We start from the raw sequence: 22,935 nt of genomic DNA on the forward strand, positions 1-22,935 counted from the left end.
AAGGAGATTGGATCTGGTCCAGCATAAAAAATAGAATCAGCGTCATAAAGAACACAATATTATCTTACATACATGCACTGGTTGTATGTACATAAAGTGACACTAGGTACAGGAGAATCTATACATAAAGTGACTCAATGGTTTAAAGTACATTTACTTTCAAAGTATGGTTGCAAGTTACAACCCTGAGATTCAACTTCCCCACAGACAGCCATGAAACAAAGAAACACCACAGAACTCATTCAAAGAAAACCCCAAACACCCAAAAGTGCAGAAAAAAGAACAAATCGTGCAAATGGCAAAAAAAAACAAGCAAATCTCACACAGAATATTAAACATCAAACCACCGAGTCCCAGAAATAATCTAGGAATGTTCTTCAGTTTAGTTCATTCAGTTCAATTTAATGCTGTGTTGTTCATTGACTGCAGGTTGCAGAGCCAGTCCACCCTGAAAAAAATCACCCAAAATAGCGATAAAGAAACACATACTGGATGACACACACAAAATGCTGGTGGAACACAGCAGGCCAGGCAGTATCTATAAGAAGAAGTGCTGTCGACATTTCGGGCCGAGACCCTTTGTCAGGATTAACTGAAAGGAGAGATACTAAGAGATTTGAAAGTAGTGGGGGGAGGGGGAAATGTGAAATGATAGGAGAAGACCGGAGGGGGTGGGATGAAGCTAAGAACTGGAAAGGTGATTGGCGAAAGTGATACAGAGCTGGAGAGGGGAAAGGATCATGGGACGGGAGGCCTCGGGAGAAAGCAAGGGGGAGGGGGGAGCACCAGAGGGAGATGGAGAACAGGCAGGGTTGTTGTTCCTCCAACCTGAGTGTCGTTTCATCTTGACAGTAGAAGCCTCAGTCAACACCTTATATACCGGCTGGGTAGTGTCCAACCTGATGGCATGAACATTGACTTCTCTAACTTCCGTTAATGCCCCTCTTCCCCTTCTTACCCCATCCCTGACATATTTAGTTGTTTTTCTCTCTCTCTCTCTCTCTCTCTCTCTCTCTCTCTCTCTCTCTTCCCATCACCCTGCCTGTTCTCCATCTCCCTCTGGTGCTCCCCCCCCCTTTCTTTCTCCTGAGGCCTCCCGTCCCATGATCCTTTCCCTTCTCCAACTCTGTATCACTTTCGCCAATCACCTTTCCAGCTCTTAGCTTCATCCCACCCCCTCCGGTCTTCTATCATTTTGCATTTCCCCCTCCCCCCACTACTTTCAAATCTCTTCGTATCTTTCATTTTGGTAAGTCCTGACGAAGGGTCTCGGCCCAAAACGTCGACAGTGCTTCTCCTTATAGATGCTGCCTGGCCTGCTGTGTTCCACCAGCATTTTGTGTCTGTTGTTTGAATTTCCATCATCTGCAGATTTCCTCCTGTTTGCACATGCAAGATGAACTGCAGAGTCCTCTAAAAAGAAGTCCAATCCACAAAGGAAATGATAAAGTAGTGGTGGTGATGTGGGGTAATAGAAGGAGGTATTGGTCAGCCTGTTGGTTTTGGGAGAAGTAAATGTTTTTAAGTCTGGTGATCCTGGTGTGGATGCTGTGTAACCTTTTCCCTGACGGGAGTGGGACAAAACATCCATGGGCAGGGTGGATGGGATTTGTCCCCATACTTGGAATACTTCTATACAATTTTGTTCAAATTTCTTTAACTGTATTTTAACATAATTTTTGACCTAGGCTCTCTATCAATACAATTAAACTAACAAAGGAACATGAAATCCGTTTCAACCCTAAATCAAGGATTGAGTGTAATCATGACGGTGTTTTGTGTTACATGGTAGTCTTGCTGATTCATTGGTGCCAGGATGTATACAAGGTCACATATCAAGTTACACTACTTTTTTCTTCAATCTACACTCCCGAGGTGGGAAATTTTGTTCTGCAACCAATTTGCAGTAGGCAAATTCTAGTATTTACACATTGCAGTACCAGTACTAATTCGATTCAAATCTGACTTGTTACCATATAAATGGAATAATTGGTGTTCCTGTCATTTATGCAGTGGTGATAAAATCACAGAGGAATTCATGGCTCATTCAGAGAGTCCCCTAGCCAAAAAGTACAGTGTAGAGGCAGGAACTCAACCGGGAACTTGATTTAACAGTTACAAAAAACATGAGTTAGACTTGCAGCTTTATGATTTCGGCAAGGAGGCATTCTGCTCAAATGTTCCTTAATTTCAATGGAGGAAAGCTAATTATGTATGTTCCCTATAACAGTAACATTTGCCAAAAATTTAAATTATATATTCACAACTATTAAAGGGAATAACAGAGCTGATGTTTACCTTTATGTTGTGCAACAGATGTTTGGCTGCAGTTGTTGGTGTAAATTGATATCAGGCTCTGTGGATGAGGTACACTCCACTGAACCGCCAACAATTGGCACATATGGCATGGCAAGTGCTTGGAGACTTGGCCAATATCATATATATTTTACCCCATGGCTTGCATTTCATTTCACTTGGGAACCAATTTATCAATTCAGTGCAAAAAGAAGGGATTAAAATTAGTAGTTATATCTCTAAAAGGAGAGAAATTTAAAGCATAGTAAGGTATACGGAGAAAAACAAATAATGAGTGGGGGACGAGGTCAACTGGCCATTCCTTTTCTGTCTGTTAGATTACGTTAGATTTCACATTGTGAAAGAAATGTGACCCTGTTGAAGGGAATTAGGCAGGGAGACAGGGGAAGTGGGGACAGGAGAGTGATTAAAGGTGCAGGAATTTCTCGCCTCTAATGACCTGCACTCCATGAGGAATGGAGGAAATGAATGGAAGTTCAGAAGCAAGATTAGTGATTTAGAAACAAGGCAGAGGCCAGTTTAAATGAGGCAAAGTTCAAGGGAAGCTATGTAGCAAAAATAGAAGGTGAGGAAGGCAACAGTCGAAAAGGGAGTGGGCAGTTCAAAGAGGAAGTATTAATAGACAAGAAGGGTGAGGATAATTAAGAGCAATTAGGGGGCAAGTAAGAAGGTTGCTGAAGGCTAGATTTTCTCCAATATCCCACTGCTAACTCAGGCTGCAGACACCAGTGGCTGAAACAAGCTTCAGTTGTATCCACAGGCAAAACTAAAAGTAGCCAACTTTAACCAAAGAATACAAACATCATTAAAGTGACAAAAGAACATGAGGTTTGGGGAAAGCGTGGAACGGAAAGTAACTTTTAACAAGTAATGATCTGATAGGCACCATCTGAAAGGCGGAGGGAAGCAGATTTTAAATGAGGTTATTAAATGAGGAGGTGAAATTTATAAATAAAGGAGAAATTTACAGGGCTAAGGCAAAGAGTAGGAAAGCTGATGTTATTGGTCATTGCATCAAGAGAGTCAGCATTGGTTACCCATGCCCAATAGTCTACATCTGTGCCAGATGGGTACCTGTGTGTACTGTAGTATTTTAAGCAGAACGTGCCCCCAGCACATCATTGGGTGTGTTAGTTGTTAGTGCAGGTGGTGCATCTCAGTCGATGTTTCAATGAGCATGGGATAAATAAAATAATCTAAAACTGAATCAGGATGTTGCCTCGTATGGAGTATTTCAGTTGAGAGTTTTCTTTGGAGCAGAGGTGGTTAGGAGGAACATGTCTGAGGTGTATACATTGTGAGGTGTGTAGATAGGGGACTGTGCAGGAAACTATTCATGGGTAAATTAACTAGAGACATACACCCAGTGGAAACTTTATTAGTACACATTAGGGCAAATATGTAATCAGCCAATCATATGTCAGCAACTCAGTGCACAAAAGCATGCAGACGCGACCAAGAGGTTCAGTTGTTCTTCAGACCAATCATCAGAATAGGAAAGGAATGCGATTTAAGTGACTTTGACCATAGAATGTTTGTTGGTGCCAGACGGGGTGGTTTGAGTATTTTGGAAACTGCTGATCTCCTAGGATTTTAACAAATGGCAGTCTCTAAAATTCATAGAGAATGCTGCGAAAAGAAACAAGAAATATCTAGTGAGCAGCAATGCTGTAGCTAAAAATGTATTGTTAATGAGAGAGGCCAGAGGTGTATGGCCAGACTAGTTCACGCTGACAGGAAGGCAACAGTAACTCAAATAGATATGTGTTAGAACAGTGGAATGCAGAAGAGTGTCTGAACGCACAACATATCGAACTTTGAAGTGGATGGGCTACAGCAGAAGAAGATTGTAGACATACAGTTAGAGGCTACTTTATCAAATACAGGAGGTACCTAATAAAGTTGCCCCTAAGTGCAAATTTAGAGTAAGTAGTAAGAGATTTAGAGGAGGTATGAGTGGGGCCTGCTTTGGTGAAGAGATTAGCATATACCTATTAAGCACTGTCTGAGAAAGTGGTGGAAGCAGAGGCTAAAATTTGGGGTTAGCAAGGATGGGTGCCCACTAATTGTGGTGGATTTCCTGAATCGAATTTCCATTGTGTTTGACCGTATAACACTAAAAGCACTGAATTGAAAACAAAATGATGGGAGATCAATTTAATAACTTCCATGTTCAATGTCAGCACAGTTTTATTGGAGGCAGTTCAGAAAAGGCAGCTCCAGCGATGAAGGGACTGTCTTTTGAGGAAAGGTGAAAGGTCACACTGCATTCATAAGAGATGAGAAAAAAAAGCATAGAAGATTTTATGTTTATAATTACTCAGGAGTAGTTTGACTTGGTTGGTGCTGTAAGAATATTTCCCCTTCCTAGAGTTATATAGAACTAAGGGGAACTATTTCAGAATGCAGGATCAGCATCAAAGACAGGGATCAGTGGGGGAACTATTTCAGAATGCAGGATCAGCATCAAAGACAGAGATCAGTGGGGGAAGGGGGACCAGTCCACAGACGTGTTGGAATCAATCACGAATATATTTAATGCTGTGCTAGTTTCTTGGATCTATGATGGGAAATGTGGAGTTGAGGCTAAAATGAAGAGGCAGCTGGCCTATTGATGCTCCTCGTTGTTATATAACATTACATCAGTTAATATTGATGGGCTTTACTTTTCAAATCAGAAGGACAATGCTTATATTGGTATTTGTTATACAGAATTAGATTTGCAGATTCAGTAAGTGGGACAGAAGGCACTGATTGCAAGTAAGCATGTTAAATATTTACTTACAAACAGTGAAACACTCAACCAAGCATCAAAGTCAAACAAGTACTTATCTAAGTCCCCTAAATTACACAACTACAACGCTAAACCTTCAACAAACAGATTTTTATCTAAGTCTGCACACAGGCCCTACTGTCAGTAGCACTTTTTCCCGATGGTCCTTCAGCCCCGGATTGAACCCAGTCTAAACAGGAGCCCCTGGACAAAAAGACTTGCATGCACTACACCCCTGGGGTGCTTGGAACCAAAAACTAGTGCCATGGTTCAAAAGCCAGAGGATAGGACAGAGCTGCTGCATCCTTCAGATGGGCCAGTCAGTGGCTGGCATAGCGGAAACGGCTACTGACCGACCGGAAAGTTAACCCTTCATCTTACTGTGCTTATTTTGCATTTCTTTCATTGTTACTTCAACACCAGTTATTATCCAGCTAGTTCTCCACTACTTCTCTAAAAGTTTACTGGCGTTATTATCACTATGACACCACAGATATTTCTAATGAGTTCTCTGGGCAAAAATTATTGTTTTGTTTCTCCAAACATGTGATAACTCACTACACTCAGAACCTCCATTACACTACCCTGCATCGTGCTGATTCGTTACGATTCAGTTAGTAAATTCTTGATTGAAAATTTTTTAATACATTTGGAAGCTGGTGAGCGTTAGGTTGGTGCTGGCGCCTCTTTGAAATTGGCTACATTGACAATCGGAACGATTATTAAAAATGCAGACAAGATAAAACCTGCTGTAACGATGACCTCAAAGTTATTGTCAACAAAGGTGACTCTTTCAAGGAGCTATTTGCCTGAAAAAATGGAAAGTAGACTAAATATGGGTGGATGACCAAACAGAATGAAACATGCCCCTAAGCCAGCAGATAATAATGTGTTGCTGTTCTATTGATGGACAGGTTAGGCCTATGTGCGTGTTTGCTACTCCATGAATTACTGGGCATACATAAAATAATATATCATATATCTCAAGTTTGATTTTTTTAAATCAGGCACATGTCTATTTATGTAATATTATAATGACCCCACACAGCACTCCACCTCCGAGCAATGCATCTGCAGCATTGAGCAGGGTCTGAGTGTATAGTGAAGTTAATATGAACCAATGAGAGCCATGGAAAGAGTTTCAAGGGTTTAATTTAATCTGAAAAAAAAAACACAAACATCAGCAGAAACCTGAAATTCAGTTTAGTTCCCTACACAACATTGCTTATAAATACTGTGGATTCCGGTTAATTTCTTTCCTATGCAACTTTGGTTAGAAATACAGGACAGAAACAATATGCTCAGTCGCCCAGCTTGATGTAATATTTATTTACACCATCACAACTCGATTTATTTACTTCTAATGCATGCCACTGATGTTCTTCTTAACAAAAATCTGTCAATTCCAATCTTGTAATTTGCTGTAACTTCTACAGCCTTTTCCATCACGTTGTAGTGGCATTTTTAAAAGAGAGAATACATTAATTTACGGAGTGGATGGTGAAATAGATTTTATTATTCATACATCTGAACTGAGAAGAGCTCCTTTGACTTAAATGACAAATGGACTCAGAAATACATCACTGATTCTCCATTTTCCAAGTTTCAGAACTCCCAAGCTGACATAACTGTAAGATCTTCACTTCATCTGTCATAGTCCCCGATACAACTAGCCAAAGATATGCTCTCTATCACTTTATCAAGTCTAATTAAGGCAGACAACAAGTAGCTTTTCCAGAAATGCCAATACCCATTAATTGATGATCAAATAGTTAAACATCTCTGTTTTCAACACCCAGTGGTGATTTTTGGATATGTGGAAGTAACTGATGCCAACCATGAACTGGAGGGGTTTATAGTTGCACAAAAGTCTCCAGATGAGAAAAAAAGCCACGAGAAGCCGTGGACACCAAGTCAGTTGGGTGTATTTAAGGCAGAGATTGAGAGATTCTTGATTAATCAGGGCAGGAAGGGATATAAGGAAAAGGCAGGAGAATGTGGCTGAGATCAGCCATGATGAAATGGCAGAGCAGACTCAATGGGTCAAATGGCCTAATTCTGTTGCTATATCTTATGGTCATAAAGAATATATCGTCTACAGGTTTTAAACTTTGCAGCTTCTGTTGGTTCGAAAGTGTATATCTGTGCATAGTTGTACTAGGGATTCAGAGAATATTCATTCTTTGCTGTGCCCCCAGAATCAAATTATCTCATCAATGCCTTAGTATAAAATCTCAGACACGTGCAAAGGGAGGCTGTTATTACACAAGGAATTGTGTGCCTTTAATCAGCAACTCCATCTAGATAGAAAAGGCGGGGGAACTAACATTAAGTATAAATACAACATTCTATCCATTGTGGATATGGGACAAGGTGTTATGTCATTTTATTTAGATCTGTACAATGATCTTAACACCATTACTGACATCTTTTCAGTTTCTTCTGCTGTAATGTGAACAAAGTTGTCAGAGAGACACTAGATACAAAAGTAGCCTTTTATTTAACAAAATGAGACACCATCTGAAGGTGGAGGCCTGCTTGACCCAGTATTATATGCCATTTTATGTGCTAAAGATCAAAGGACAATTCTATATTTACAATGTATCTTTAATGCTTCCTTTGAGCTACATATAACTTTCACACCTCTTACTTCGCACCCACACTCAAGACATCTAAAATTAATGTTAATGCACATTGCCTGGTTTTTCAATTAACTGCTGTCCACAGCTTTAGGAACCTACTGTCCAGGGCTGCATTTTAATCCATATTCAGGTCTAAAGATTGGTTGCTGAAGTTAGTTACTTAAATTAATATTTGCTATATACCCTAATTCCAGAATATCTGCCTGACCTGCTGAGTTCCTCCCGCCTTTTGGATGTATTTCTCTGGATTTCCAGGATAGATGCATGATGCTGGTTCAGATTATCTGAATATATCAGTACAGGGATGTGTCAACAGTACTCTCAGGGAAAATCAGGAGATTGTGGGTGATGGAACTCTGCAGTAGTACATCAGAGGTACTGAAGCGCATCAGAAGTCCAGTCAGCAGCAATGCAGGAAAATATACACTCAACAGAAAAGCATGCTATTTCATTATTGGCAACTGTCATCTGTAACTGTATTTTAAATTAAGAGAATGTCAATTTCTTTAAAGAAACTGAAAACAATTAGTGAATCTGATAATTAGAATGTACTGTATTCTATATTCCAATTGTATTGAAATGAAGCTCATTAGCTTCCTTCCTAACTATCTTACACAGTTTATAGCTTTCAAAATCCAAGCTCTTTAATTTGCTACTGTTTTTCTTACTCTTGCCCTTCTCTGTAGCACTGTGCACTGCTGGCTTTAGCCATTACAGCATCTAAATAGAACAAAGCTCAAGAGTCTGCCTTTGTAAACAGGAGATACCAGTTATATCCTGTCACATCTGTCTCTTATGTCAAAATGTTCCCTCGGAGGCATTTCATCAACCTTAGCTAGTATGTCTGATATTTTTTCCTCTTTAAAAGCAAGTGAAAGATCTGATGTTGTTGTGCCATTCAAGTGCCTTTTCTCATTATCCAGGTACACAGCGTGAACCAGAGCACAGCTAGAGGTTTCCAGACTCGTGACTGTGAAGACAATTGTGCAGGAGGAGAGGTAATGAGGAGGAGGGAAAATGACAATAAACAAATTCAGCAGAAGAGATTTGCATCTTCCTGCTGCGAGGAAGCAGAGATGGAGACATTTTGTACTTAACAAATAACGATGAATGATGTTGGCATCTCATGAACATTCAGCTCCAAAGCAAATGCTGCATATTCAATCTGTCCAAGTGCATAATACACAATGTCTTAACTAAGTTATTATAGTATTCATAAATGTAACCAGCAATATCATGGTAAGGCATGAAGGCAACAGGAGAAAGGATGGTAAACCATTGCATTATGTCTGGTTCACATGGCACTCATTTGCAGTTGATCCAGTACTTGAGCCGGGCAAATACAAACACAGCTGGTCTGTGACTTAACTGGGAAGGTCAGTAGCAAGAGTTCTATGACAAAATCCAAGTGATAATCCAACTCTAGTGCCTGATAACAAAATTGCTTTTCTGCGCTTTATTACACCGAGCATCATTAAACAAATGTAACAGAGGTGCGACCAATCAATCCATAAACAAGAGAAAATCTGCAGACGCTGGAAACCCTTCAGCAGGTTTTGGCCTGAAATGTTGACTGGACTCTTTTTCCATTGATGATGCCTGGCCTGCCGAGCTCCTCCAGCAGTCTGTGTGTGTTGCACCACCAATCAATGCCTGGATTGCACAAAAAAAAATCTCTTCTGGGGGGGGGGGGGGTTACTTTGGGGTTCTCAAGTTTAATTGTCGTTCATTCTTTGGGGCACTTCTCTGTTTTCATGGATGTTTTGCAAAGTAAAAGCATTTCAGGACGAATATTATATACATTTCTCTGACATTAAATTGGACCTTTGAACCTTTCTCTTAATTCATGAGTAATCATTTGTAACAATTCATTATGTAATTGTCACCGCCAACAGCAATGGTAAGCAATGCAATTGAAATGACCAGAAATACATCACAATGTTAGAAGAGCGGTACTATCTACTTGCACTGGAAAATAAACTTTTATAAATAATAGTTGAAATATTAGCATCAAGTATTGTAGATATGACATACCATACCAGGCTGCGGCACTCAGTCCATCACAGATAAAGCCCTCCCCACCACTGAACACATCTACACAGAGCATTGTTGCAAGAAAGCAGCATCCATCATCGGGGAACCCACCACCCAGGTCACACTCTCTTCTCACCGCTGCCAGCAGCAAGAAGGTACAAGAGCCCCAGGACTCACACCACTGGGTTCAAGAACAGCTATTACCCCTTAACCATCAGACTCTTGAACCCAAAGGCGATAACTTCACTTTCAAGGACTTTTCATCTCATGCTTTTGATATTTATTGCTTATTTATTTATAATTAGTAGCATTATTATTTCTTTTTGCCTGTTGCATACTGGTAATCCATCCTGTTGGCACAGTTTCATTGACTCTATTACAATTATTGGATTATTTGGGTATGCCTGCAAGAAAATAAATTTTGGGGTTGTATATGGTGACATATACGTACTATGACAATAATTTTACTTTGAATTTTGAAATGCTGATTGGCAGTAACACCTCTGCCTCGCTTGCTAACACAGTTCATAGGCATTGTGTAGATAAAGCGTTGCTCTGCACACCTGTCTAAAGTGTTGCATTGATTGATATGGGGTTAGATTTTCTCAAAGTTGCTGACTAGTAACAGTTACAAGTTTAATAGGGCAACAAGGACAATAGTTTTAAGAAATAAGTGGCTATTTAATTCGGAGTAGGGAACAAATTTAAAAGCCTCACTCGAAGACAAATCACGCAATAAACTGTTGGACTCATTATTATTTTGCTGCAGAGAAATGCATCCTTGAATTGCACAGCCAAATGCACCAAATAGTCTCTTTAGCACGTTGCACTCTGCCTTTCTAATTTATTATACTGCAATCAATGGAATGAACTTCAGAAGCAGAATATAAAATGCTGACACAACCATTCAGGGCACTTAGTATGACTGAACAGGGATTAATTCTTAGGCAAGAAAGTATTCATCACAGTCTTACTCCAGAGACAAAAACTGTGAACAGAAAATGGATTGATGCCCAATTGTGAGAAGCAAGGGAGAAGTGCATCGTCAAAGGTTCCCATTGTCACTATCTGTGCAGATTGGTGATAACATCATCTTGTCGATGACGATCAGCACTGGTGCACCTCAGGGGTGTGTGCTTAGCCCACTGCTCTACTCTCCCTATTCCCAGGACTGTGTGGCCTGGCATGCCATCTATAAATTTGCTGATGATACAAGCATTGTTGATAGAATCTCAGATGGTGACAAGAGGGCATACAGGAGCCAAATATGCCAACTAGTGGAGTGCTGCCACAGCATCCTGGCACTCAACATCAAGTCAAAAGAGCTGATTGTGGGCTTCAGGAAGGGTAAGACGAAGGAACACGTACCAATCCTCATTGAGGGATCAGAAGTGGAGAGAATCAGCAGTTTTAAGTTTCTGGGTGTCAAGATCTCTGAGGACCTAACCTGGTCCCCACATATCAATGCAGTTATAAAGAAGGCAAGACAACTATACTTCATTAGGAGTTTGAAGAGATTTGGTATGTCAGCAAATACACTCAAAAATTTCAATAGATGTACCGTGAAGAGTATTCTAGCAGGCTGCATCACGTCTGGTATGGCGGGGTGAGGGGGGGGGGGCTGCTGCTGCACAGGGCAAAAAGTAGCTGCAGAAGGTTGTAAATTTAGTCGGCTCCATCTTGGGTACTAGCCTACAAAGTATCCAGGACATCTTCAAGGAGCGGTGTCTCAGAAAGGCAGCATCCATTATTAAAGACCTCCAGCACCCAGTGAATGCCCTTTTCTCACTGTTTCCATCAGGTAGAAGGTACAGAAGCCTGAAGACACACACTCAGCGATTCAGGAACAGCTTCTTCCCCTCTGCCATCCAATTCCTAAATGGACTTTGAACCCTTGAACAGTACCTCACTTTTTTAATATATATTATTTCTGTATTTTGCACAATTTTTACTCTATTCAGTATGTGGTGGTGGCATCCGTTAGTCTGGCGAGACCATGGATTTGCATCTGGAAAGCCTGCTGGAGTGTGCTCTCCAGGGCGCAGGCCTGGGCAGGGTTGTATGGAAGACCGGCAGTTGCCCATGCTACAAGTCTCCCCTCTCCACGACACTGATGGTGTTCAAGGAAACGGCAAGGGCCGATACAGCTTAGCACCAGTGTCGTCACAGGAGTTGTCAGAGCGAGGTTGAAGACAACGTCGGACTGCCTTAAGGACTCCAGCTCCAGATTTGCCCTCAGAGTTTACCCCCGAAGCCTTTCCCATGAGTGGGTATGGCTGCAAGGCAGAGCAAGTTTGAAATCAGAGTTTTCCCTCTTGTAGATGGACTGCCTTCCCAGTCTGACGAGCTCCATCTACCCGAAGTGACTGGTTTTAAGGCACCAGGACCCGCCTTTGCCCCTTCTCCTGTCAGTAGAAACAGTTCCGCCGGGCTTAGAGGCTAAGCCACACAAGAAGGCCAGGGGTTGGACTTGGTTGTCAGAGGCTATTTGAGGCGCATACTGTGAGGAGCACTTTTAGGTTGTGAGAGCTTGTCCCCACTACCACTCTTCGGCTTGACAACCTTGGAACCTCATATTCTGTATACGTATACTGTAATTGATTTATTTATTTACTTATTACTATTATTATTATTTCAACTTTTTCCTTCTATATTACGCATTGCATTGAACTGCTGCTGCTAAGTTAACAGGTTTCACGACACGTGCCAGTGAGAATAAACCTGATTCTGATTCTGAAATGTTGTACTCACCTGCCTGTCGGTAAACACAAAGGATCCCATGGCACTATTCCAAGAGAAACGACAGACATTGTGCCACAACAACATTGCAGTTAGCGTGACACTATTACAGCTTGGGGTGTTACAGAGTTCTTTCAATTCTGAAGTCATTCTGCGAGGAGTCTCTGTACGTCCTCCCTTTGGAATGTGTGGATTTTTCCCTGGGTCCTCCATCTCCCTCCCACAGTGAAAAGACGTACCAGGTAGGTTAACTGGTCATTGCAAATTGTCCCGTGATTAGGCTAGGATCCATTGAGTTTGCTGGGGCAGCGTGGCTCGAAGGACTGGAAGGATTTCTAAATAAAAAATAAAGAGTAGAAATAAAAAAAGTTATTTGTTCATTATCTTCCTTGTACTTGTGGAACATGCTGTGAGCAAATTTCCTGAAAAGCAAAGGTGTGTTCAAGGTGTGTTAGTAACACGAGGAAACGAATTGAAGCAGCAGAGATGTGGTTTTTGAGGAGGATGCAAAGAATATCATGGACAAAACAAATATCTAACGATGATGTCATGAACAGAGCAAGCACAAAAAGGGAAATAATGTATGAGATCATGAGTGATTAGGAAAGAGGAGTTAGAATGCACAGTAATTATGGGAAAGATTGAAGGGAAGAAAGCAAGAGGAAGGCAAAGACAAATGATGATGGAGACAGCAGCCAGAGAACTGGAAATGAAGACCAATGAATTGATCCACTTGACCCGAAATGGGAGTGTGTGGGCTATGGCAGTCAAAGCTCAAACTGGGCATGGCAACTGATGATAATGATGATGATGTGTTCAGGTCATCCCCAGGTATAGGTTATCTGATTTATGCACTTCTGCCACATATGAACCAGCTCCTATAATATTAAATTCAATATCCCATTTATTTGTTGCTACCAACAGTAGAACTAGGTTCCTGCACCGCAGCCCCCTCCCCCTCTACTTTTTACAGTTGTTCACTCTATCAGTTTTGTGTACATTACCTTTGAAATGTCATTCATTACAACACTGAGGAGGTGTGGTTACCATATCGAATGAGTTTTGCATATTCTCCAACATATGGACAAAATCAACTCATGGACACCTGTAAGAGCAGAACGAGCTTGTAATCTGAGAACAGCCTGTACCCTTCGGGGTATTTAATTGACAATAAAAAAAATGTCATTTCAGCAGGCCAGGCAGCACCAATTGAAAGTGAAACAGGGTTAACGTTTCAGTTTGGTCTGCTCATTGTAGTGTTATATCAAGGAAGTATTGGTCACATATGGTGAATCATGGCTACTGCCAGACTTCCCACACAAGATTTACCTTTAACTGACTGCAGGGCATCAAATAATCCATCTACTGGACCAAAGGTGCATCCCATGGGGTAGATCAGGCTCAAAGTTGTGATGGGACCTCAGGCATAGTTTCCTGGGGTTCCAATGCAAGATACCCTTAATACTATCACAGCTTGCTCTTAAAACTTATTAAAATGTTTCAAATAGTTGTAAAAGTTAATACTTTCTGAATATGTTTGAATAATGTTAAAAATATCTTACATATAAAAGTTCATATATGTTTTAAACTACTGGAAAATACAAAATAAAGTTAAGATCATTAAAATGAAGCAAAAAAACTAACTGAAATGCCCACATGTGTTTAGCAGTTTTTGATGGAGTTGACAACCCTTTGGAGCAGATGAGGTCACTAGTGCCCAGGTGTGAAGATAGTGCTGTGATGGTGGGCTCAAGGTGAGTTCAGTGGTGGAACGAATGGAGCCACTCCTCCCTCTCCATCATCCTCAACACGGTTGCCACCCCTGTCCTTGTGCTGTACACTCGGCTCACACACGACTGCGTGGGCAAACAGCTGAGTAATCACATGGTCAAGCTGCCAACGATACGGCAGCGGTGGGGCTCATCACCAGCAACGATGAGTCCGCCTACAGAGAGGAGGTGGAAGAGAGAGAGTGGCCTGGTGCCAGGCAAATAATATCTTCCACCATGTCAACAAGACAAAGGAGATGGTCATCGACTTCAGGAGAGCTGGCACCGCACCACTTCGCTCTTTATCAGTGGCAGTGGAAACTACAAGCAATTCCAGACTCCTAGGAGGGCACATCTCACACAACCTCTCACGGTCCCAGAACACATCCAACGCAATCAGGAAAGCTCACTAACTCTTCTACTTTCCGAAATGGCTGAAGAGCACTGGACAGCTCTGCTCAGGTCTTTCTACAGACGCACAGTAGACAGCAGTTTAGCATGCTGCCTAACTGCACAGTACAGAGACTGCACTGCGGGGCATGAGAAGGCTTTACAACAGGTAGTCAAAACTGCCCAACATATCACCGGCACCAGCCTACCTGCCAACTTATACACAGAAAGGCGCCAGAAAAGGGCCAGTAACATCATGAAAGATAAAACCCACCTTGCTCATGTATTGTTTGTCTTATTCCTATCAAGTAGGAGGCTATGTGGTATCTATACCAGGACCACAAGACTCAAAAACTGTTACTTCCCCAGTCAGTAAGGCTCAACACCTCCACCCACTAACCTATCCCTCCACACCCCCCACCATCACTACTTGATCATTTCCTGTCAGTTACCTTATGTACAGACACTCCTGTGCCTAGTGTCACTTTATAGACATAGAACCAATGTATATAAGCTATCTTATGTATTTATATTTAGTATGTTTTTTAAAAAAATATTGTGTCCTTTATGCCATTTGGCTTTGGTTTGTGCTGCATTGGATCCAGAGTAACAATTATTTCATTCTCCTTTACACTTGCATGCTGGAAATAACATTAAAACAATGCTGAGTAAGTCACAAGTACCAGCATCTCACCTCAGACTTCCATATATGGCCAAGTCCAAACCAAACCGAGCTATGAACAGCTGACAGCCACCAGTCCTCTTTGGAAACTCGTAGCTGTCAACTAGTTCAAACTAGCCCATTATCCTGCATCCAATGTCCAACCTGAGCACCACTTAGCTTGCAGTGGAGTGCATGCAAAAGTGGGAGAAAGTTCATATTCCACTCCTAATATTTAGATGAACCCAAGTTCACAAAAACCTAAAAGAAGCATGCTTATATTATCAGTATACATTTTGCTTAGTATCTTTACTGCTCTGTAAGTCAACATTCACCAGCCATGTGAAAGTTTATTTTTTCAGTTTATCTAATAGCCCACCAAGGAAATAGCATTTTTCTTGCATTATAACAATTATCCACTTTCACATGAAGTTAAACTGATTGTTAACCCCTGTGGAACACCCGATTTCAGAGATAATAGACTGGAAGTGTACGTTACACAAAGCAGAAACAATATTCATGACACCATAAATCAAAAGGACAAAGATTTTCATTTTCAGAAAGCAACAGAAAGATCTTTGGAGAAATAAAATGCTGAGGGGGTGGGGGGAGTTGGTTAAAGGATGGTGGGAGGAAACTGGACCACCAAGATACTGAAGGAAAGGCGGCTGAAATCAACTAAAGAGGACATATCTATGCTGGGTCATTTTTAGATAAATATTTATACTGTGTAAAGACTGTCTGTCTGCAATAATGACCTTGTGGCTAGTATTAATAGAGAAAATGCATACTTCTAAAGCATGCCGAAGACAATTCTGCCTTCATAAATCAGACAAAGTTACTTTCTCATTATAACTTTGCCCATCTTATATTAAACTGACAATGGAAGTCAGTTGATGTATAAACAAATGGATCAGAGGTGCAAAATATGACAAATTATGGAAATGTAATACTACAAATCACCAGCCCAGTCATTTAAAAGAAAGGCTGCCTTCAACTATGGTCACACAGGAACGTTGAGAATAATTTTAAGTTAAAGGAAAGGGCTACAGGTGGAACATGTTGCATCGAAAAATAATTGTTGCAACTGGTTGCTTCCGGTAACCACATACCCACATCAGGTGCACAACTCTGTACCAACTAGCCTGAGGTAAGTGCGGAGAAAAAAGTTAGCCTAACATTTTAGATAACTTGCATTCTACACAGTTAGCCTTTTAATAAGCATTTCATTGTGGTGATAATCTGTCTTTCGGGCATCATAGTGTTTTTTTTTTCTCTTCTTTATCTACGTTCAATGAACACTCACATACATAGCTCAGATATAGAACATTTGATCCTTAGAGGATAAAATTGTGCTGTGATTCCAGATAAAATGTTTTCCTTCAAAAATATAAAGAAGACATTGAATTATCTTTTTTTTGTATTTTGTAATGAAAGATATAAAGGAGTCTACAAGACATTTGTTGAAAAGATACTTGGATGTTTTCATGCAATAGCAATTTCTCTGCAAGGTCATGTGATCTAGGCAGACAAACCTCTACAGTTCAGAGTAGATGGTTCCATGCAGTTGCATTTTATGGTGAAATGATTGCCTGCATTATTTCTGCTGGGGAAGGGTGTATCACGACACTAAACTGATATCGATTGATTGTTTAATTTTAACCTCTATTATTTGTAAGAACTAAATTTTACTTTCAGAGTTGAATGAGAAAATAAAGTATAAAACCAGTGAATTCTCCATTTTAAGAAATATTTACACACTTAGCTGGACTTGAAGAACAGTTGAGTTTTGATTTCAGTTGCAGATAACATGTCAATTCTAACAATTATTTTCCCTTCAATTACATTAAGGGTCATTGACGGGGCAATTCCATCTAAGGCATCAGTCGTGAAAGCCAGCTGACACATTTGCAAGTTATTCAATTTTGCATTTTGAACAGAATACATTCATGGCCTTAAAAGACTTACGCTGCAGAGCTATAGGAACACCTGGCACAAAAAGTTTACAAATAAATTAACCATTGGAAAACACAGATCACTGCAGAAACTTGGCATCTCCCTTTTGCTGTGTCTTACATAGAACAGCTCTGCTTTGTCTGAACCCAAAAAAGCATGTCCCCAGTTTTAACCACGACCACTCGGTGTGGAAGACTTGATGCCATCAGCCCAAAATGTTCATTCTGCCAACTGCTGGAAATAGGCTCACCATAAAAAATGCAACTGGATGGAAACATCTACTCCAAACCATACAGCTTACCAGCCCAAGGAGTTGCATATAGGTGAGCAACTGTGGCCACCAGTCTACCCCACCTGTCATTCTGTGACAACATATTGTAAACTCATATTCAAAGCATCTGCTCCTCCTGAATATGACAGTGGCACAATAGGGGAGACCAACATAACAAGGATCTGTATATCTAGGCATTTGCAGGAGTTCATTCCCATATCCACACTAACATAAATTAACAAATCTCATAATGAATGAGCATCATAGAAAGAACAATTAGCTCCATAAAACAGACAAGATTTCTGTAGTTTTTTTTTTGGACAGGTTTTGTAGAATTTGGGGTAGATAAATGAAGGTAAATGCGCCCTTCATTTATCGTGCTTGTGCTTCATTACCATTGTGTTTGGATCAACAGCTTGATTCCAACAACTCAATTTTTTATTTTCTGAGGGGAAATTTATGCATCATTCATGATATCATAAGAGGAAGTCAGAATTACCTCACATAATAGGCCTTGAGTTCCCATATACTTAGGTATAATATTTTTGATTAATTATCAGAGTCTATTTCAACCTGGTGATGGACTTGTAATATGGTTGAAAACAAGGCCCACTCAGCATGCCATTATCAACCAGAAAATTAGCACTAGATTAGCATAGTGGTGTTTCTTGCTTGAATTTGCGGTAAATGTTACAGCTGCAATGTGATTGTTGATATTGCCATGACGATATGTGGGGCTGTAGCACTTTGCAGAAATTAGATTTGTAAATTTTTGTTCCTGTGCTAGGTTTTAATGAAAAACGTCACATATTTCTCCACAATAATATTCAGGCACTTTTTTTGTGCTTTCAAAGTGTTTTACGATTCTGATAAAAGTGACACATTGGATTTGGCTGAAAGTGATAACAAAAGATGGCTGAAGTTCAGCATAGTTGAAGGAACCCCTCCCCCCCCCCCCGGGAGAAGCTCATAAAGATATTATTTCTGAGTCATTCCTCATGTACTGACAGCTATTAATATTTTATATTTAATTTCAACTTACATTTGTTAAGTCATTTCATTCCTCAATAGGTCAAGAACAGTGAATGAATCAAGACAACCACAAACATTGCCTGGTTATCAAAAGGCCACAAAGTAATATTGGATAGTGCAGCATAATATGGCTTTATGGCAGATCACAGTCTTCTTCGACACTCTGCAATCCCTCAACACTGACTCATACCATATCTGATTTCAGCAGTGCTTATTGCACCTTTCTTATACTGAGGTGTTTAGAGCTGATGGCTACTAGGAGGGTAGTTTATTGCTCAAACAAAATTTCACAGAATGTCGCTGCTGAATCCAATGCTTGAATCGCTGACGTGCTTGATTGCCACTGGCTTTATTTCAGTTCTTTGAAGGGTGAATATCGGGAATAGTCTCCAGCTGGGGTAAAATGGTGAAAACTCTGGGATATGGAAGTAAAATCCAGCAGGTCAAATGTACTGTCAGACACCAGGTTCTTCCCTCAATTTATTGTATCAAAGAAAAGTGTGTACTCCTTTATATAATTTCTCTGAACTTGAAGCTTTTCTTTCTCAGAAGGAGATAAAAATAAATAAATAAGCTATAAGTATTGAGAACTTGTGACAAAGAGTCCTTGCAAGTGAGTCAATAGGTTGTGGTAACATTTCAATGATGGTGCAAGTGAAGATGTGTGAAGTTATCCCCATTATTTCGGGAGCCTGATGTTTGAGGGGTAATAACTGTCCCTGAAACTGGAGGTGTGAATCCTAAGGCTCACATACCTTCTTCCTGATGTCAGCAGTGAGAAGACAGCTTGTCCTGGGTGGTGGAGGTCCTGGAAGATGAATGCTGCTCTCCTGCGACAACATTTGGCGCAGATGTATTCAATGGTAGGGAGAGCTTTAGCCGTGATGGCCTGGACCCTATCCATTACTTTCTTTAGGATACCCTGTTCAAGGGAATTGGCGTTTTCATACCAGGCTGTGATGTAGCTAGTCAATATCACTATACATCTATAGAAGTTTGTCAAGGTTTTAGATGTCATGCCAGATTTTCACAAACTCCTAGAGGCACTGCCATTCTTCCTTTGTAATTACTCTTAATGTTGGGCCCAGGATAGGTCTTCTGAAATAATAATAGCGTTGAATTTAAAGTTGTGGATCCTCTCCATCTCTAATCTCTCAATGAAGAATGGCTCATGAACCTCTGGTTTCTTCCTCCTGAAGTCAATGATCAGCAATCAGCTCCTTGGACTTGCTGACATTGAGTAAGAGATTGTTGTTATGGCACCACTCAGTCAGATTTTCAATCTCTCTGCTATGTACTGATTCATAACCACCTTTGATTCGGCCTGCGACAGTGGTGTCATTAGCAAACTTGAATATGGCGTTGGGGCTGGGCTTAGGTACACAGTCATAGTGTAAAGCGAGTAGAGCAGGGGGCTAAGCACACAGCCTTGTGCTGATGGGAGCAATGGGAGATGAGAGAGGGGGCTAAATATGAATATGAATAATGCAAAAATATTTACCCAATTGATGCAAACCTGTGAAAAATGTGAAACTATTACTTATTCATTATCTCTTTTATCAGTAGTACTGTACTAGAGAATCCCATATTTTAATCTCCCAGCCAAATTTTTCTGGATAATGTCACGTGTTAAAAGCCCAATTCTCATAAAAAGATTATTTTAAATATTTTAAAAATTCAAAACCATACGTGTATGCTAGTTATGTGACACAAGTAATTAGCTAACCTTTTCGAAGCTTGAAGTAGGGCTCTTCTTCAGGAGTGGTCTATGTCTTGGCTCAATAATATTCACTGGGGAAGTTCATTTCACAACTGATTACAACCCTATGAAAAACTGTACACTAAGTTAGGCTTCTCTGTTCATTTTCAGGTCAGGATCTGTTTGTCTAGTCCCTGTTCAGCTCTGTTAAAGCTCACTCAACAAGAATAGTTGATATTTCATTGGCAAATCCGACCTCGGCTTCCACTTCTGAGCCTTTCAGAGCAGTTACTTGAAGCTTAAATTAACTCAGCATTATCATGTTAATCTCACTCTGTTTTTCCTTCAAAATATTCTCTCAATACCTTAAACAGATAACAACAGAAACTTCAAAAAATAAAACACCAGAAACACATTCTGAACACCTTAAGGAGTAACCCTATTGGATGGCAATTTGTTACTTGATGAAGAACCATTTTTTGTTAACAAATCTGAGCTTTATTCTTTTGACATTCCACTTTTGGGGATGTTACTTAAAATACCAGCTCATCCAGTAGCATCGGGTTCGCACAATAATAACTCTATGAATTGGATTAAGGATCCCTCATTTTCATTAATTTATCCCTGCCAATATGCTTTTCTCTAAAAATGAAAAGAGTATGTTTAGTTTCTTTTGTTGTTTTAACATGAGAATGATTGGGAGTTCCCAATTTATGATACTTATAAGCATTATTGTTATGCAATCTAAATGGTTGTTAATTAGAAACATCCTTTGAGCTCTTTTCCTTTCCGTTGCTTAACTGTTGGTACCTAGGATTGGTTTGCATGAATAGCGCTCACCAAGGATAGCGATTTCCTGGAAAATAACTCCATGTTTCAATTTTCATCTACCAAAGAATGAAGTCAGAATAGGAATGCATATTGATATATAGGCTAAAAATCTTCAAAGGTATTGAGTGGCATGTTCACAAATTATTTTATAAAATGCATCTGATTTTGCTAAATGCCCATTAATGCAACTTCCTGTTAATTAATTTTACTATTAAATTCTGACAGGGCACCATAACGGTACAATTTATAAAGATACAGCTATCTATAAAATAACGGAATCAATTAAATATAACCTCTGTAAGAGTTTACGTATACAGTACTGTAGTCATTTTATATATTGCAATGTACTGCTGCCACAAAAAGAACAAACTTTATGACATATGTGAGTGATGATAAACCTGATTCTGATATGGGTCTCTATTGTGGGCTGAGAGTGGGAAGGGGGCAGGGAGAGGGGAATCATGGTTGGGAAAAGGGAAAGGGAGAGGGGATGGAGCAGAGAGATTTTCTGTAATGAACAATAAACCAATTGTTCGGAATCGAATGTCCTTGCCTGGTGTCTCAGGGCTGAGTGTGTCTCCACTCTTGCCACCTCATGCCCCAGCATTCTTTCTCTGCCACCTGTCCCCACCCCTCCCATGGCGCTCCACCCTCGCCATTCTCAACATCCTTTGCTCCATCCAGATTTACAAACTCGCTCTCTGCTCCACGTTGACAAATACGACACTGTGCAAAAGTCTTGGGCACCCTAGCTATATATGCAGCTAAGCCTTTTGCACAGAACTGTGCGTTTTACATTGTTATTACTTACCTCAAGAATGGTGTCCTTTTATCATCGGGAGTCACAATGGAAATCAGTCACAGAAATTGTGAATCATGAATAACAATTAAATTAATTTGAAATATTATTGTTCACAATAACAGCCAGCTTGTATAAAGACTTGAACTCTGTGGTTGTGTTTTGGTCTTGTGATGTTCTCAAGCTTAGATGCCCAAAGTTGTCTTTATTTAAACACAGTGCATACTGATCAGTGAAAAAGTCTATGTCTTGAGGAAGGCAAAAGTACCTGAGAAATGCAGCGAATTTTACTTGTTGAATCTATTGTTTTTTAACCCATACTTTATCCCCACTATAAATGGTCTACATATAAATACTGTCAAAGAGTCTTACAGACATTTGGCCTGAATTGTAAATGTCGGCAGTGTTGCCCAGTGTGCTAGTCCCAGCTGCCTGCGTCTGGCCCACAGAGCTCTAAGCCTTGTATGCTGTTGCAAGTAAGATTTTCATTGTAACTGGGCATACATGTATTTGTGTACATGAAAATAAACTCGACTTTGACTTCTCCTCTCCGTGTACCTATCTGGGTGGCTTTTAAATGTTGCTAACGTGCCCACCCCGACCGCTATTTTTGGCAGCCCATTCCAAATACACCATGTCCCTTGCATGGAGAAGCCATCCTTTTAAATGTCTTTCCTTTGATCTTAAACCTGTGCCCTCTAATTTCAGCACCTCTCCCTCTTTTGAGGGAGACAATGTGCTTTCATCCTGTCCGTGCCTCTCACAATCTCATACCGTATACCTCTGTACTTTTAATAATGCCTTTTAATAACACAACTATGGAGAATTTTCTTGGCAAAATTTCATGTTTTTAAAATGTCCCAAGACACTTCAGGGGAATGCTACAAAGCAATTTAAAATATGACCAGCTGAGGGGCAGACCATACAAACTCTCCAGCCCTCTCTGACATTCAGAAATGGTCATGGCTGTTCTGATCTTTACCCCCAACTCTATTTTCTTGCCCAATCCCCATAATTCTGATT

The 22,935-nt window shown here is 40.3% G+C and overlaps 1 long non-coding RNA gene across 2 annotated transcripts in view; it reads right to left on the bottom strand.

The window, feature by feature from the left end:
• LOC132404205 (uncharacterized) overlaps positions 1 to 22,935 on the bottom strand; it is a 145,995-nt gene that overhangs the window by 111,021 nt on the left and 12,039 nt on the right. The window lies entirely within an intron of this gene.

The sequence above is a fragment of the Hypanus sabinus genome, chromosome 13 (genome assembly GCF_030144855.1).
Source record: "Hypanus sabinus isolate sHypSab1 chromosome 13, sHypSab1.hap1, whole genome shotgun sequence".
Lineage (NCBI taxonomy): Eukaryota > Metazoa > Chordata > Chondrichthyes > Myliobatiformes > Dasyatidae > Hypanus > Hypanus sabinus.